This window comes from Oncorhynchus tshawytscha, unplaced genomic scaffold, assembly GCF_018296145.1.
Source record: "Oncorhynchus tshawytscha isolate Ot180627B unplaced genomic scaffold, Otsh_v2.0 Un_scaffold_3804_pilon_pilon, whole genome shotgun sequence".
Lineage (NCBI taxonomy): Eukaryota > Metazoa > Chordata > Actinopteri > Salmoniformes > Salmonidae > Oncorhynchus > Oncorhynchus tshawytscha.
In genome coordinates, this window is record NW_024609450.1 from 123,545 (window position 1) to 137,094 (window position 13,550).

Here is a 13,550-nt window from a genome sequence, read left to right on the forward strand (position 1 = left end):
TGAGTTCAAGCCCCACCAGGAGCAAGTATTCTTCTTGAAGCCTCTGCCTGTCTATTTCTTGTCAAGAAAAGGAGCATTTACTCAACCCATTTAGGAGTTCAATTCATCGGTAATAGGTATGTCATTGAGATGACAGGTCAGAGTGCAGGCAGAGATAGAATACAAATTCATAGCCTTCTGTATCACCAGCTATGCAGGGTGGCAAGCCTGCTCAAAATTCCAAGCGAATGGTTGTTTGCTTAGTGAGTTGGTGCTTCGGCAGAGAAAATAATCACCTAACGTGGGGCTCGAACCCACGACCCTGAGATTAAGAGTCTCATGCTCTACCGACTGAGCTAGCCAGGTACCTCAAAAGTGATTTTGACTTGGTTTGAATATCGTACATCCCAGTTTCTGCAAAATATGGGGATCAGTGAGAGTGTTGTTGATGGATCCTGTGATGCAATCTGTTAGCGTGTTGTACTTATACAGCAGTATACAGCAATTAGATGCGAAGGTTATGAGTTCAAGCCCCACCAGGAGCAAGTATTCTTCTTGAAGCCTCTGCCTGTCTATTTCTTGTCAAGAAAAGGAGCATTTACTCAACCCATTTAGGAGTTCAATTCATCGGTAATAGGTATGTCATTGAGATGACAGGTCAGAGTGCAGGCAGAGATAGAATACAAATTCATAGCCTTCTGTATCACCAGCTATGCAGGGTGGCAAGCCTGCTCAAAATTCCAAGCGAATGGTTGTTTGCTTAGTGAGTTGGTGCTTCGGCAGAGAAAATAATCACCTAACGTGGGGCTCGAACCCACGACCCTGAGATTAAGAGTCTCATGCTCTACCGACTGAGCTAGCCAGGTACCTCAAAAGTGATTTTGACTTGGTTTGAATATCTTGCATCCCAGTTTCTGCAAAATATGGGGATCAGTGAGTGTTGTTGATGGATCCTGTGATGCAATGTCTTAGCGTGTTGTACTTATACAGCAGTATACAGCAATTAGATGACAAGGTTATGAGTTCAAGCCCCACCAGGAGCAAGTATTCTTCTTGAAGCCTCTGCCTGTCTATTTCTTGTCAAGAAAAGGAGCATTTACTCAACCCATTTAGGAGTTCAATTCATCGGTAATAGGTAAGTCATTGAGATGACAGGTCAGAGTGCAGGCAGAGATAGAATACAAATTCTTAGCCTTCTGTATCACCAGCTATGCAGGGTGGCAAGCCTGCTCGAAATTCCAAGCGAATGGTTGTTTGCTAAGTGAGTTTGTGCTTCGGCAGAGAAAATAATCACCTAACGTGGGGCTCGAACCCACGACCCTGAGATTAAGAGTCTCATGCTCTACCGACTGAGCTAGCCAGGTACCTCAAAAGTGATTTTGACTTGGTTTGAATATCGTACATCCCAGTTTCTGCAAAATATGGGGATCAGTGAGTGTTGGATGGATCCTGTGATGCAATCTGTTAGCGTGTTGTACTTATACAGCAGTATACAGCAATTAGATGCGAAGGTTATGAGTTCAAGCCCCACCAGGAGCAAGTATTCTTCTTGAAGCCTCTGCCTGTCTATTTCTTGTCAAGAAAAGGAGCATTTACTCAACCCATTTAGGAGTTCAATTAATCGGTAATAGGTAAGTCATTGAGATGACAGGTCAGAGTGCAGGCAGAGATAGAATACAAATTCATAGCCTTCTGTATCACCAGCTATGCAGGGTGGCAAGCCTGCTCGAAATTCCAAGCAAATGGTTGTTTGCTAAGTGAGTTGGTGCTTCGGCAGAGAAAATAATCACCTAACGTGGGGCTCGAACCCACGACCCTGAGATTAAGAGTCTCATGCTCTAGCGACTGAGCTAGCCAGGTACCTCAATAGTGATTTTGACTTGGTTTGAATATCGTACATCCCAGTTTCTGCAAAATATGGTGATCAGTGAGTGTTGTTGATGGATCCTGTGATGCAATCTGTTAGCGTGTTGTACTTATACAGCAGTATACAGCAATTAGATGACAAGGTTATGAGTTCAAGCCCCACCAGGAGCAAGTATTCTTCTTGAAGCCTCTGCCTGTCTATTTCTTGTCAAGAAAAGGAGCATTTACTCAACCCATTTAGGAGTTCAATTCATCGGTAATAGGTATGTCATTGAGATGACAGGTCAGAGTGCAGGCAGAGATAGAATACAAATTCATAGCCTTCTGTATCACCAGCTATGCAGGGTGGCAAGCCTGCTCGAAATTCCAAGCGAATGGTTGTTTGCTTAGTGAGTTGGTGCTTCGGCAGAGAAAATAATCACCTAACGTGGGGCTCGAACCCACGACCCTGAGATTAAGAGTCTCATGCTCTACCGACTGAGCTAGCCAGGTACCTCAAAAGTGATTTTGACTTGGTTTGAATATCGTACATCCCAGTTTCTGCAAAATATGGGGATCAGTGAGTGTTGTTGATGGATCCTGTGATGCAATCTGTTAGCGTGTTGTACTTATACAGCAGTATACAGCAATTAGATGCGAAGGTTATGAGTTCAAGCCCCACCAGGAGCAAGTATTCTTCTTGAAGCCTCTGCCTGTCTATTTCTTGTCAAGAAAAGGAGCATTTACTCAACCCATTTAGGAGTTCAATTCATCGGTAATAGGTATGTCATTGAGATGACAGGTCAGAGTGCAGGCAGAGATAGAATACAAATTCATAGCCTTCTGTATCACCAGCTATGCAGGGTGGCAAGCCTGCTCGAAATTCCAAGCGAATGGTTGTTTGCTAAGTGAGTTGGTGCTTCGGCAGAGAAAATAATCACCTAACGTGGGGCTCGAACCCACGACCCTGAGATTAAGAGTCTCATGCTCTACCGACTGAGCTAGCCAGGTACCTCAAAAGTGATTTTGACTTGGTTTGAATATCGTACATCCCAGTTTCTGCAAAATATGGGGATCAGTGAGTGTTGTTGATGGATCCTGTGATGCAATCTGTTAGCGTGTTGTACTTATACAGCAGTATACAGCAATTAGATGACAAGGTTATGAGTTCAAGCCCCACCAGGAGCAAGTATTCTTCTTGAAGCCTCTGCCTGTCTATTTCTTGTCAAGAAAAGGAGCATTTACTCAACCCATTTAGGAGTTCAATTAATCGGTAATAGGTAAGTCATTGAGATGACAGGTCAGAGTGCAGGCAGAGATAGAATACAAATTCATAGCCTTCTGTATCACCAGCTATGCAGGGTGGCAAGCCTGCTCGAAATTCCAAGCGAATGGTTGTTTGCTAAGTGAGTTGGTGCTTCGGCAGAGAAAATAATCACCTAACGTGGGGCTCGAACCCACGACCCTGAGATTAAGAGTCTCATGCTCTACCGACTGAGCTAGCCAGGTACCTCAATAGTGATTTTGACTTGGTTTGAACATTTTACATCCCAGTTTCTGCAAAATATGGTGATCAGTGAGTGTTGTTTATGGATCCTGTGGTGCAATCTGTTAGCGTGTTGTACTTATACAGCAGTATACAGCAATTAGATGCGAAGGTTATGAGTTCAAGCCCCACCAGGAGCAAGTATTCTTCTTGAAGCCTCTGCCTGTCTATTTCTTGTCAAGAAAAGGAGCATTTACTCAACCCATTTAGGAGTTCAATTAATCGGTAATAGGTAAGTCATTGAGATGACAGGTCAGAGTGCAGGCAGAGATAGAATTCAAATTCTTAACCTTCTGCATCACCAGCTATGCAGGGTGGCAAGCCTGCTCGAAATTCCAAGCGAATGGTTGTTTGCTAAGTGAGTTGGTGATTCGGCAGAGAAAATATTCACCTAACATGGGGCTCGAACCCACGACCCTGAGATTAAGAGTCTCATGCTCTACCAACTGAGCTAGTCAGGTACCTCAAAAGTGATTTTGACTTGGTTTGAATATCGTACATCCCAGTTTCTGCAAAATATGGGGATCAGTGAGTGTTGTTGATGGATCCTGTGATGCAATCTGTTAGCGTGTTGTACTTATACAGCAGTATACAGCAATTAGATGCGAAGGTTATGAGTTCAAGCCCCACCAGGAGCAAGTATTCTTCTTGAAGCCTCTGCCTGTCTATTTCTTGTCAAGAAAAGGAGCATTTACTCAACCCATTTAGGAGTTCAATTAATCGGTAATAGGTAAGTCATTGAGATGACAGGTCAGAGTGCAGGCAGAGATAGAATACAAATTCATAGCCTTCTGTATCACCAGCTATGCAGGGTGGCAAGCCTGCTCGAAATTCCAAGCGAATGGTTGTTTGCTAAGTGAGTTGGTGCTTCGGCAGAGAAAATAATCACCTAACGTGGGGCTCGAACCCACGACCCTGAGATTAAGAGTCTCATGCTCTACCGACTGAGCTAGCCAGGTACCTCAATAGTGATTTTGACTTGGTTTGAATATCGTACATCCCAGTTTCTGAAAAATATAGTGATTAGTGAGTGTTGTTGATTGATCCTGTGGTACAATCTGTTAGCGTGTTGTACTTATACAGCAGTATACAGCAATTAGATGCGAAGGTTATGAGTTCAAGCCCCACCAGGAGCAAGTATTCTTCTTGAAGCCTCTGCCTGTCTATTTCTTGTCAAGAAAAGGAGCATTTACTCAACCCATTTAGGAGTTCAATTCATCGGTAATAGGTATGTCATTGAGATGACAGGTCAGAGTGCAGGCAGAGATAGAATACAAATTCATAGCCTTCTGTATCACCAGCTATGCAGGGTGGCAAGCCTGCTCGAAATTCCAAGCGAATGGTTGTTTGCTTAGTGAGTTGGTGCTTCGGCAGAGAAAATAATCACCTAACGTGGGGCTCGAACCCACGACCCTGAGATTAAGAGTCTCATGCTCTACCGACTGAGCTAGCCAGGTACCTCAAAAGTGATTTTGACTTGGTTTGAATATCGTACATCCCAGTTTCTGCAAAATATGGGGATCAGTGAGTGTTGTTGATGGATCCTGTGATGCAATCTGTTAGCGTGTTGTACTTATACAGCAGTATACAGCAATTAGATGCGAAGGTTATGAGTTCAAGCCCCACCAGGAGCAAGTATTCTTCTTGAAGCCTCTGCCTGTCTATTTCTTGTCAAGAAAAGGAGCATTTACTCAACCCATTTAGGAGTTCAATTCATCGGTAATAGGTAAGTCATTGAGATGACAGGTCAGAGTGCAGGCAGAGATAGAATACAAATTCTTAGCCTTCTGCATCACCAGCTATGCAGGGTGGCAAGCCTGCTCGAACTTCCAAGCGAATGGTTGTTTGCTAAGTGAGTTTGTGCTTCGGCAGTGAAAATAATCACCTAACGTGGGGCTCGAACCCACGACCCTGAGATTAAGAGTCTCATGCTCTACCGACTGAGCTAGCCAGGTACCTCAAAAGTGATTTTGACTTGGTTTGAATATCGTACATCCCAGTTTCTGCAAAATATGGGGATCAGTGAGTGTTGTTGATGGATCCTGTGATGCAATCTGTTAGCGTGTTGTACTTATACAGCAGTATACAGCAATTAGATGACAAGGTTATGAGTTCAAGCCCCACCAGGAGCAAGTATTCTTCTTGAAGCCTCTGCCTGTCTATTTCTTGTCAAGAAAAGGAGCATTTACTCAACCCATTTAGGAGTTCAATTAATCGGTAATAGGTATGTCATTGAGATGACAGGTCAGAGTGCAGGCAGAGATAGAATACAAATTCATAGCCTTCTGTATCACCAGCTATGCAGGGTGGCAAGCCTGCTCGAAATTCCAAGCGAATGGTTGTTTGCTAAGTGAGTTGGTGCTTCGGCAGAGAAAATAATCACCTAACGTGGGGCTCGAACCCACGACCCTGAGATTAAGAGTCTCATGCTCTACCGACTGAGCTAGCCAGGTACCTCAATAGTGATTTTGACTTGGTTTGAATATCGTACATCCCAGTTTCTGCAAAATATGGTGATCAGTGAGTGTTGTTGATGGATCCTGTGATGCAATCTGTTAGCGTGTTGTACTTACAAGCCCCACCAGGAGCAAGTATTCTTCTTGAAGCCTCTGCCTGTCTATTTCTTATCCGGAAAAGGAGCATTTACTCAACCCATTTAGGAGTTCAATTCATCGGTAATAGGTTTGTCATTGAGATGACAGGTCAGAGTGCAGGCAGAGATAGAATTCAAATTCTTAACCTTCTGCATCACCAGCTATGCAGGGTGGCAAGCCTGCTCGAAATTCCAAGCGAATGGTTGTTTGCTAAGTGAGTTTGTGCTTCGGCAGTGAAAATAATCACCTAACGTGGGGCTCGAACCCACAACCCTGAGATTAAGAGTCTCATGCTCTACCGACTGAGCTAGCCAGGTACCTCAAAAGTGATTTTGACTTGGTTTGAATATCGTACATCCCAGTTTCTGCAAAATATGGGGATCAGTGAGTGTTGTTTATGGATCCTGTGGTGCAATCTGTTAGCGTGTTGTACTTATACAGCAGTATACAGCAATTAGATGCGAAGGTTATGAGTTCAAGCCCCACCAGGAGCAAGTATTCTTCTTGAAGCCTCTGCCTGTCTATTTCTTGTCAAGAAAAGGAGCATTTACTCAACCCATTTAGGAGTTCAATTAATCGGTAATAGGTAAGTCATTGAGATGACAGGTCAGAGTGCAGGCAGAGATAGAATACAAATTCATAGCCTTCTGTATCACCAGCTATGCAGGGTGGCAAGCCTGCTCGAAATTCCAAGCGAATGGTTGTTTGCTAAGTGAGTTGGTGCTTCGGCAGAGAAAATAATCACCTAACGTGGGGCTCGAACCCACGACCCTGAGATTAAGAGTCTCATGCTCTACCGACTGAGCTAGTCAGGTATCTCAATAGTGATTTTGACTTGGTTTGAATATCGTACATCCCAGTTTCTGAAAAATATAGTGATTAGTGAGTGTTGTTGATTGATCCTGTGGTACAATCTGTTAGCGTGTTGTACTTATACAGCAGTATACAGCAATTAGATGCGAAGGTTATGAGTTCAAGCCCCACCAGGAGCAAGTATTCTTCTTGAAGCCTCTGCCTGTCTATTTCTTGTCAAGAAAAGGAGCATTTACTCAACCCATTTAGGAGTTCAATTAATCGGTAATAGGTAAGTCATTGAGATGACAGGTCAGAGTGCAGGCAGAGATAGAATTCAAATTCTTAACCTTCTGCATCACCAGCTATGCAGGGTGGCAAGCCTGCTCGAAATTCCAAGCGAATGGTTGTTTGCTAAGTGAGTTGGTGCTTCGGCAGAGAAAATAATCACCTAACGTGGGGCTCGAACCCACGACCCTGAGATTAAGAGTCTCATGCTCTACCGACTGAGCTAGCCAGGTACCTCAATAGTGATTTTGACTTGGTTTGAATATCGTACATCCCAGTTTCTGAAAAATATAGTGATTAGTGAGTGTTGTTGACTGATCCTGTGGTACAATCTGTTAGCGTGTTGTACTTACAAGCCCCACCAGGAGCAAGAATTCTTCTTGAAGCCTCTGCCTGTCTATTTCTTGTCAAGAAAAGGAGCATTTACTCAACCCATTTAGGAGTTCAATTAATCGGTAATAGGTAAGTCATTGAGATGACAGGTCAGAGTGCAGGCAGAGATAGAATACAAATTCATAGCCTTCTGTATCACCAGCTATGCAGGGTGGCAAGCCTGCTCGAAATTCCAAGCGAATGGTTGTTTGCTAAGTGAGTTGGTGCTTCGGCAGAGAAAATAATCACCTAACGTGGGGCTCGAACCCACGACCCTGAGATTAAGAGTCTCATGCTCTACCGACTGAGCTAGCCAGGTACCTCAATAGTGATTTTGACTTGGTTTGAATATCGTACATCCCAGTTTCTGCAAAATATGGGGATCAGTGAGTGTTGTTTATGGATCCTGTGGTGCAATCTGTTAGCGTGTTGTACTTATACAGCAGTATACAGCAATTAGATGCGAAGGTTATGAGTTCAAGCCCCACCAGGAGCAAGTATTCTTCTTGAAGCCTCTGCCTGTCTATTTCTTGTCAAGAAAAGGAGCATTTACTCAACCCATTTAGGAGTTCAATTCATCGGTAATAGGTATGTCATTGAGATGACAGGTCAGAGTGCAGGCAGAGATAGAATACAAATTCATAGCCTTCTGTATCACCAGCTATGCAGGGTGGCAAGCCTGCTCGAAATTCCAAGCGAATGGTTGTTTGCTAAGTGAGTTGGTGCTTCGGCAGAGAAAATAATCACCTAACGTGGGGCTCGAACCCACGACCCTGAGATTAAGAGTCTCATGCTCTACCGACTGAGCTAGTCAGGTATCTCAATAGTGATTTTGACTTGGTTTGAATATCGTACATCCCAGTTTCTGAAAAATATGGTGATCAGTGAGTGTTGTTTATGGATCCTGTGGTGCAATCTGTTAGCGTGTTGTACTTATACAGCAGTATACAGCAATTAGATGCGAAGGTTATGAGTTCAAGCCCCACCAGGAGCAAGTATTCTTCTTGAAGCCTCTGCCTGTCTATTTCTTGTCAAGAAAAGGAGCATTTACTCAACCCATTTAGGAGTTCAATTCATCGGTAATAGGTATGTCATTGAGATGACAGGTCAGAGTGCAGGCAGAGATAGAATACAAATTCATAGCCTTCTGTATCACCAGCTATGCAGGGTGGCAAGCCTGCTCGAAATTCCAAGCGAATGGTTGTTTGCTAAGTGAGTTGGTGCTTCGGCAGAGAAAATAATCACCTAACGTGGGGCTCGAACCCACGACTGAGCTAGTCAGGTATCTCAATAGTGATTTTGACTTGGTTTGAATATCGTACATCCCAGTTTCTGCAAAATATGGGGATCAGTGAGTGTTGTTTATGGATCCTGTGGTGCAATCTGTTAGCGTGTTGTACTTATACAGCAGTATACAGCAATTAGATGCGAAGGTTATGAGTTCAAGCCCCTCCAGGAGCAAGTATTCTTTTTGAAGGCTCTGCCTGTCTATTTCTTGTCAAGAAAAGGGGCATTTACTCAACCCATTTAGGAGTTCAATTAATCGGTAATAGGTTTGTCATTGAGATGACAGGTCAGAGTGCAGGCAGAGATAGAATACAAATTCATAGCCTTCTGTATCACCAGCTATGCAGGGTGGCAAGCCTGCTCGAAATTCCAAGCGAATGGTTGTTTGCTAAGTGAGTTTGTGCTTCGGCAGTGAAAATAATCACCCAACGTGGGGCTCAAACCCACGACCCTGAGATTAAGAGTCTCATGCTCTACCGACTGAGCTAGCCAGGTACCTCAATAGTGATTTTGACTTGGTTTGAATATCGTACATCCCAGTTTCTGCAAAATATGGGGATCAGTGAGTGTTGTTGATGGATCCTGTGGTGCAATCTGTTAGCGTGTTGTACTTATACAGCAGTATACAGCAATTAGATGACAAGGTTATGAGTTCAAGCCCCACCAGGAGCAAGAACTCTTCTTGAAGCCTCTGCCTGTCTATTTCTTGTCAAGAAAAGGAGCATTTACTCAACCCATTTAGGAGTTCAATTAATCGGTAATAGGTAAGTCATTGAGATGAAAGGTCAGAGTGCAGGCAGACATAGAATACAAATTCATAGCCTTCTGCTTCACCAGCTATGCAGGGTGGCAAGCCTGCTCGAAATTCCAAGCAAATGGTTATTTGCTAAGTGAGTTGGTGCTTCGGCAGAGAAAATATTCACCTAACGTGGGGCTCGAACCCACGACCCTGAGATTAAGAGTCTCATGCTCTAGCGACTGAGCTAGCCAGGTACCTCAATAGTGATTTTGACTTGGTTTGAATATCGTACATCCCAGTTTCTGCAAAATATGGTGATCAGTGAGTGTTGTTGATGGATCCTGTGATGCAATCTGTTAGCGTGTTGTACTTATACAGCAGTATACAGCAATTAGATGCGAAGGTTATGAGTTCAAGCCCCACCAGGAGCAAGTATTCTTCTTGAAGCCTCTGCCTGTCTATTTCTTGTCAAGAAAAGGAGCATTTACTCAACCCATTTAGGAGTTCAATTAATCGGTAATAGGTATGTCATTGAGATGACAGGTCAGAGTGCAGGCAGAGATAGAATACAAATTCATAGCCTTCTGTATCACCAGCTATGCAGGGTGGCAAGCCTGCTCGAAATTCCAAGCAAATGGTTGTTTGCTAAGTGAGTTGGTGCTTCGGCAGAGAAAATAATCACCTAACGTGGGGCTCGAACCCACGACCCTGAGATTAAGAGTCTCATGCTCTACCGACTGAGCTAGCCAGGTACCTCAAAAGTGATTTTGACTTGGTTTGAATATCGTACATCCCAGTTTCTGCAAAATATGGGGATCAGTGAGTGTTGTTGATGGATCCTGTGATGCAATGTCTTAGCGTGTTGTACTTATACAGCAGTATACAGCAATTAGATGCGAAGGTTATGAGTTCAAGCCCCACCAGGAGCAAGTATTCTTCTTGAAGCCTCTGCCTGTCTATTTCTTGTCAAGAAAAGGAGCATTTACTCAACCCATTTAGGAGTTCAATTAATCGGTAATAGGTATGTCATTGAGATGACAGGTCAGAGTGCAGGCAGAGATAGAATACAAATTCATAGCCTTCTGTATCACCAGCTATGCAGGGTGGCAAGCCTGCTCGAAATTCCAAGCGAATGGTTGTTTGCTAAGTGAGTTGGTGCTTCGGCAGAGAAAATAATCACCTAACGTGGGGCTCGAACCCACGACCCTGAGATTAAGAGTCTCATGCTCTACCGACTGAGCTAGCCAGGTACCTCAATAGAGATTTTGACTTGGTTTGAACATTTTACATCCCAGTTTCTGCAAAATATGGGGATCAGTGAGTGTTGTTGATGGATCCTGTGGTGCAATCTGTTAGCGTGTTGTACTTATACAGCAGTATACAGCAATTAGATGCGAAGGTTATGAGTTCAAGCCCCACCAGGAGCAAGTATTCTTCTTGAAGCCTCTGCCTGTCTATTTCTTGTCAAGAAAAGGAGCATTTACTCAACCCATTTAGGAGTTCAATTAATCGGTAATAGGTATGTCATTGAGATGACAGGTCAGAGTGCAGGCAGAGATAGAATACAAATTCATAGCCTTCTGTATCACCAGCTATGCAGGGTGGCAAGCCTGCTCGAAATTCCAAGCGAATGGTTGTTTGCTAAGTGAGTTGGTGCTTCGGCAGAGAAAATAATCACCTAACGTGGGGCTCGAACCCACGACCCTGAGATTAAGAGTCTCATGCTCTACCGACTGAGCTAGCAAGGTACCTCAAAGTGATTTTGACTTGGTTTGGATATCGTACATCCCAGTTTCTGCAAAATATGGGGATCAGTGAGTGTTGTTTATGGATCCTGTGATGCAATCTGTTAGCGTGTTGTACTTATACAGCAGTATACAGCAATTAGATGCGCAGGTTATGAGTTCAAGCCCCACCAGGAGCAAGTATTCTTCTTGAAGCCTCTGCCTGTCTATTTCTTGTCAAGAAAAGGAGCATTTACTCAACCCATTTAGGAGTTCAATTAATCGGTAATAGGTAAGTCATTGAGATGACAGGTCAGAGTGCAGGCAGAGATAGAATTCAAATTCTTAACCTTCTGCATCACCAGCTATGCAGGGTGGCAAGCCTGCTCGAAATTCCAAGCGAATGGTTGTTTGCTAAGTGAGTTGGTGCTTCGGCAGAGAAAATAATCACCTAACGTGGGGCTCAAACCCACGACCCTGAGATTAAGAGTCTCATGCTCTACCGACTGAGCTAGCCAGGTACCTCAAAAGTGATTTTGACTTGGTTTGAATATCGTACATCCCAGTTTCTGCAAAATATGGGGATCAGTGAGTGTTGTTGATGGATCCTGTGATGCAATCTGTTAGCGTGTTGTACTTATACAGCAGTATACAGCAATTAGATGCGAAGGTTATGAGTTCAAGCCCCACCAGGAGCAAGTATTCTTCTTGAAGCCTCTGCCTGTCTATTTCTTGTCAAGAAAAGGAGCATTTACTCAACCCATTTAGGAGTTCAATTAATCGGTAATAGGTAAGTCATTGAGATGACAGGTCAGAGTGCAGGCAGAGATAGAATACAAATTCATAGCCTTCTGTATCACCAGCTATGCAGGGTGGCAAGCCTGCTCAAAATTCCAAGCGAATGGTTGTTTGCTTAGTGAGTTGGTGCTTCGGCAGAGAAAATAATCACCTAACGTGGGGCTCTATCCCACGACCCTGAGATTAAGAGTCTCATGCTCTACCGACTGAGCTAGCCAGGTACCTCAAAAGCGATTTTGACTTGGTTTGAATATCGTACATCCCAGTTTCTGCAAAATATGGGGATCAGTGAGTGTTGTTTATGGATCCTGTGGTGCAATCTGTTAGCGTGTTGTACTTATACAGCAGTATACAGCAATTAGATGCGAAGGTTATGAGTTCAAGCCCCACCAGGAGCAAGTATTCTTCTTGAAGCCTCTGCCTGTCTATTTCTTGTCCGGAAAATGATAATTTATTCAATCCATTTAGGAGTTCAATTCATCGGTAATAGGTATGTCATTGAGATGACAGGTCAGAGTGCAGGCAGAGATAGAATACAAATTCATAGCCTTCTGTATCACCAGCTATGCAGGGTGGCAAGCCTGCTCGAAATTCCAAGCAAATGGTTGTTTGCTAAGTGAGTTGGTGCTTCGGCAGAGAAAATAATCACCTAACGTGGGGCTCAAACCCACGACCCTGAGATTAAGAGTCTCATGCTCTACCGACTGAGCTAGCCAGGTACCTCAAAAGTGATTTTGACTTGGTTTGAATATCTTGCATCCCAGTTTCTGCAAAATATGGGGATCAGTGAGTGTTGTTGATGGATCCTGTGATGCAATGTCTTAGCGTGTTGTACTTATACAGCAGTATACAGCAATTAGATGACAAGGTTATGAGTTCAAGCCCCACCAGGAGCAAGTATTCTTTTTGAAGCCTCTGCCTGTCTATTTCTTGTCAAGAAAAGGAGCATTTACTCAACCCATTTAGGAGTTCAATTCATCGGTAATAGGTTTGTCATTGAGATGACAGTTCAGAGTGCAGGCAGAGATAGAATACAAATTCATAGCCTTCTGTATCACCAGCTATGCAGGGTGGCAAGCCTGCTCGAAATTCCAAGCAAATGGTTATTTGCTAAGTGAGTTGGTGCTTCGGCAGAGAAAATAATCACCCAACGTGGGGCTCGAACCCACGACCCTGAGATTAAGAGTCTCATGCTCTACCGACTGAGCTAGCCAGGTACCTCAAAAGTGATTTTGACTTGGTTTGAATATCGTACATCCCAGTTTCTGCAAAATATGGTGATCAGTGAGTGTTGTTGATGGATCCTGTGATGCAATCTGTTAGCGTGTTGTACTTATACAGCAGTATACAGCAATTAGATGACAAGGTTATGAGTTCAAGCCCCACCAGGAGCAAGTATTCTTTTTGAAGGCTCTGCCTGTCTATTTCTTGTCAAGAAAAGGGGCATTTACTCAACCCATTTAGGAGTTCAATTAATCGGTAATAGGTTTGTCATTGAGATGACAGGTCAGAGTGCAGGCAGAGATAGAATACAAATTCATAGCCTTCTGTATCACCAGCTATGCAGGGTGGCAAGCCTGCTCGAA

General features: G+C 43.7%; 20 non-coding genes across 20 annotated transcripts; all 20 read right to left on the reverse strand.

The window, feature by feature from the left end:
* Positions 1 to 272: 272 nt before the first annotated feature.
* Positions 273 to 345, reverse strand: trnak-cuu. The gene has a single exon. It is a non-coding gene; the product is annotated as a tRNA-Lys (tRNA).
* Positions 346 to 772: 427 nt separating this feature from the next.
* On the reverse strand, positions 773 to 845 carry trnak-cuu. The gene has a single exon. It is a non-coding gene; the product is annotated as a tRNA-Lys (tRNA).
* Positions 846 to 1,270: 425 nt separating this feature from the next.
* On the reverse strand, positions 1,271 to 1,343 carry trnak-cuu. The gene has a single exon. It is a non-coding gene; the product is annotated as a tRNA-Lys (tRNA).
* A 921-nt stretch (positions 1,344 to 2,264) lies between these two features.
* On the reverse strand, positions 2,265 to 2,337 carry trnak-cuu. The gene has a single exon. It is a non-coding gene; the product is annotated as a tRNA-Lys (tRNA).
* A 425-nt stretch (positions 2,338 to 2,762) lies between these two features.
* Positions 2,763 to 2,835, reverse strand: trnak-cuu. The gene has a single exon. It is a non-coding gene; the product is annotated as a tRNA-Lys (tRNA).
* A 425-nt stretch (positions 2,836 to 3,260) lies between these two features.
* trnak-cuu lies at positions 3,261 to 3,333 on the reverse strand. Its single transcript has one exon. It is a non-coding gene; the product is annotated as a tRNA-Lys (tRNA).
* Positions 3,334 to 3,758: 425 nt separating this feature from the next.
* trnak-cuu lies at positions 3,759 to 3,831 on the reverse strand. The gene has a single exon. It is a non-coding gene; the product is annotated as a tRNA-Lys (tRNA).
* Positions 3,832 to 4,256: 425 nt separating this feature from the next.
* On the reverse strand, positions 4,257 to 4,329 carry trnak-cuu. Its single transcript has one exon. It is a non-coding gene; the product is annotated as a tRNA-Lys (tRNA).
* A 425-nt stretch (positions 4,330 to 4,754) lies between these two features.
* Positions 4,755 to 4,827, reverse strand: trnak-cuu. The gene has a single exon. It is a non-coding gene; the product is annotated as a tRNA-Lys (tRNA).
* A 425-nt stretch (positions 4,828 to 5,252) lies between these two features.
* trnak-cuu lies at positions 5,253 to 5,325 on the reverse strand. The gene has a single exon. It is a non-coding gene; the product is annotated as a tRNA-Lys (tRNA).
* A 425-nt stretch (positions 5,326 to 5,750) lies between these two features.
* Positions 5,751 to 5,823, reverse strand: trnak-cuu. Its single transcript has one exon. It is a non-coding gene; the product is annotated as a tRNA-Lys (tRNA).
* Positions 5,824 to 6,208: 385 nt separating this feature from the next.
* Positions 6,209 to 6,281, reverse strand: trnak-cuu. Its single transcript has one exon. It is a non-coding gene; the product is annotated as a tRNA-Lys (tRNA).
* Positions 6,282 to 6,706: 425 nt separating this feature from the next.
* Positions 6,707 to 6,779, reverse strand: trnak-cuu. Its single transcript has one exon. It is a non-coding gene; the product is annotated as a tRNA-Lys (tRNA).
* Positions 6,780 to 7,204: 425 nt separating this feature from the next.
* trnak-cuu lies at positions 7,205 to 7,277 on the reverse strand. The gene has a single exon. It is a non-coding gene; the product is annotated as a tRNA-Lys (tRNA).
* A 385-nt stretch (positions 7,278 to 7,662) lies between these two features.
* trnak-cuu lies at positions 7,663 to 7,735 on the reverse strand. Its single transcript has one exon. It is a non-coding gene; the product is annotated as a tRNA-Lys (tRNA).
* A 425-nt stretch (positions 7,736 to 8,160) lies between these two features.
* On the reverse strand, positions 8,161 to 8,233 carry trnak-cuu. The gene has a single exon. It is a non-coding gene; the product is annotated as a tRNA-Lys (tRNA).
* A 1,888-nt stretch (positions 8,234 to 10,121) lies between these two features.
* trnak-cuu lies at positions 10,122 to 10,194 on the reverse strand. The gene has a single exon. It is a non-coding gene; the product is annotated as a tRNA-Lys (tRNA).
* Positions 10,195 to 10,619: 425 nt separating this feature from the next.
* trnak-cuu lies at positions 10,620 to 10,692 on the reverse strand. The gene has a single exon. It is a non-coding gene; the product is annotated as a tRNA-Lys (tRNA).
* A 425-nt stretch (positions 10,693 to 11,117) lies between these two features.
* Positions 11,118 to 11,190, reverse strand: trnak-cuu. The gene has a single exon. It is a non-coding gene; the product is annotated as a tRNA-Lys (tRNA).
* A 1,918-nt stretch (positions 11,191 to 13,108) lies between these two features.
* On the reverse strand, positions 13,109 to 13,181 carry trnak-cuu. The gene has a single exon. It is a non-coding gene; the product is annotated as a tRNA-Lys (tRNA).
* Positions 13,182 to 13,550: the final 369 nt, after the last annotated feature.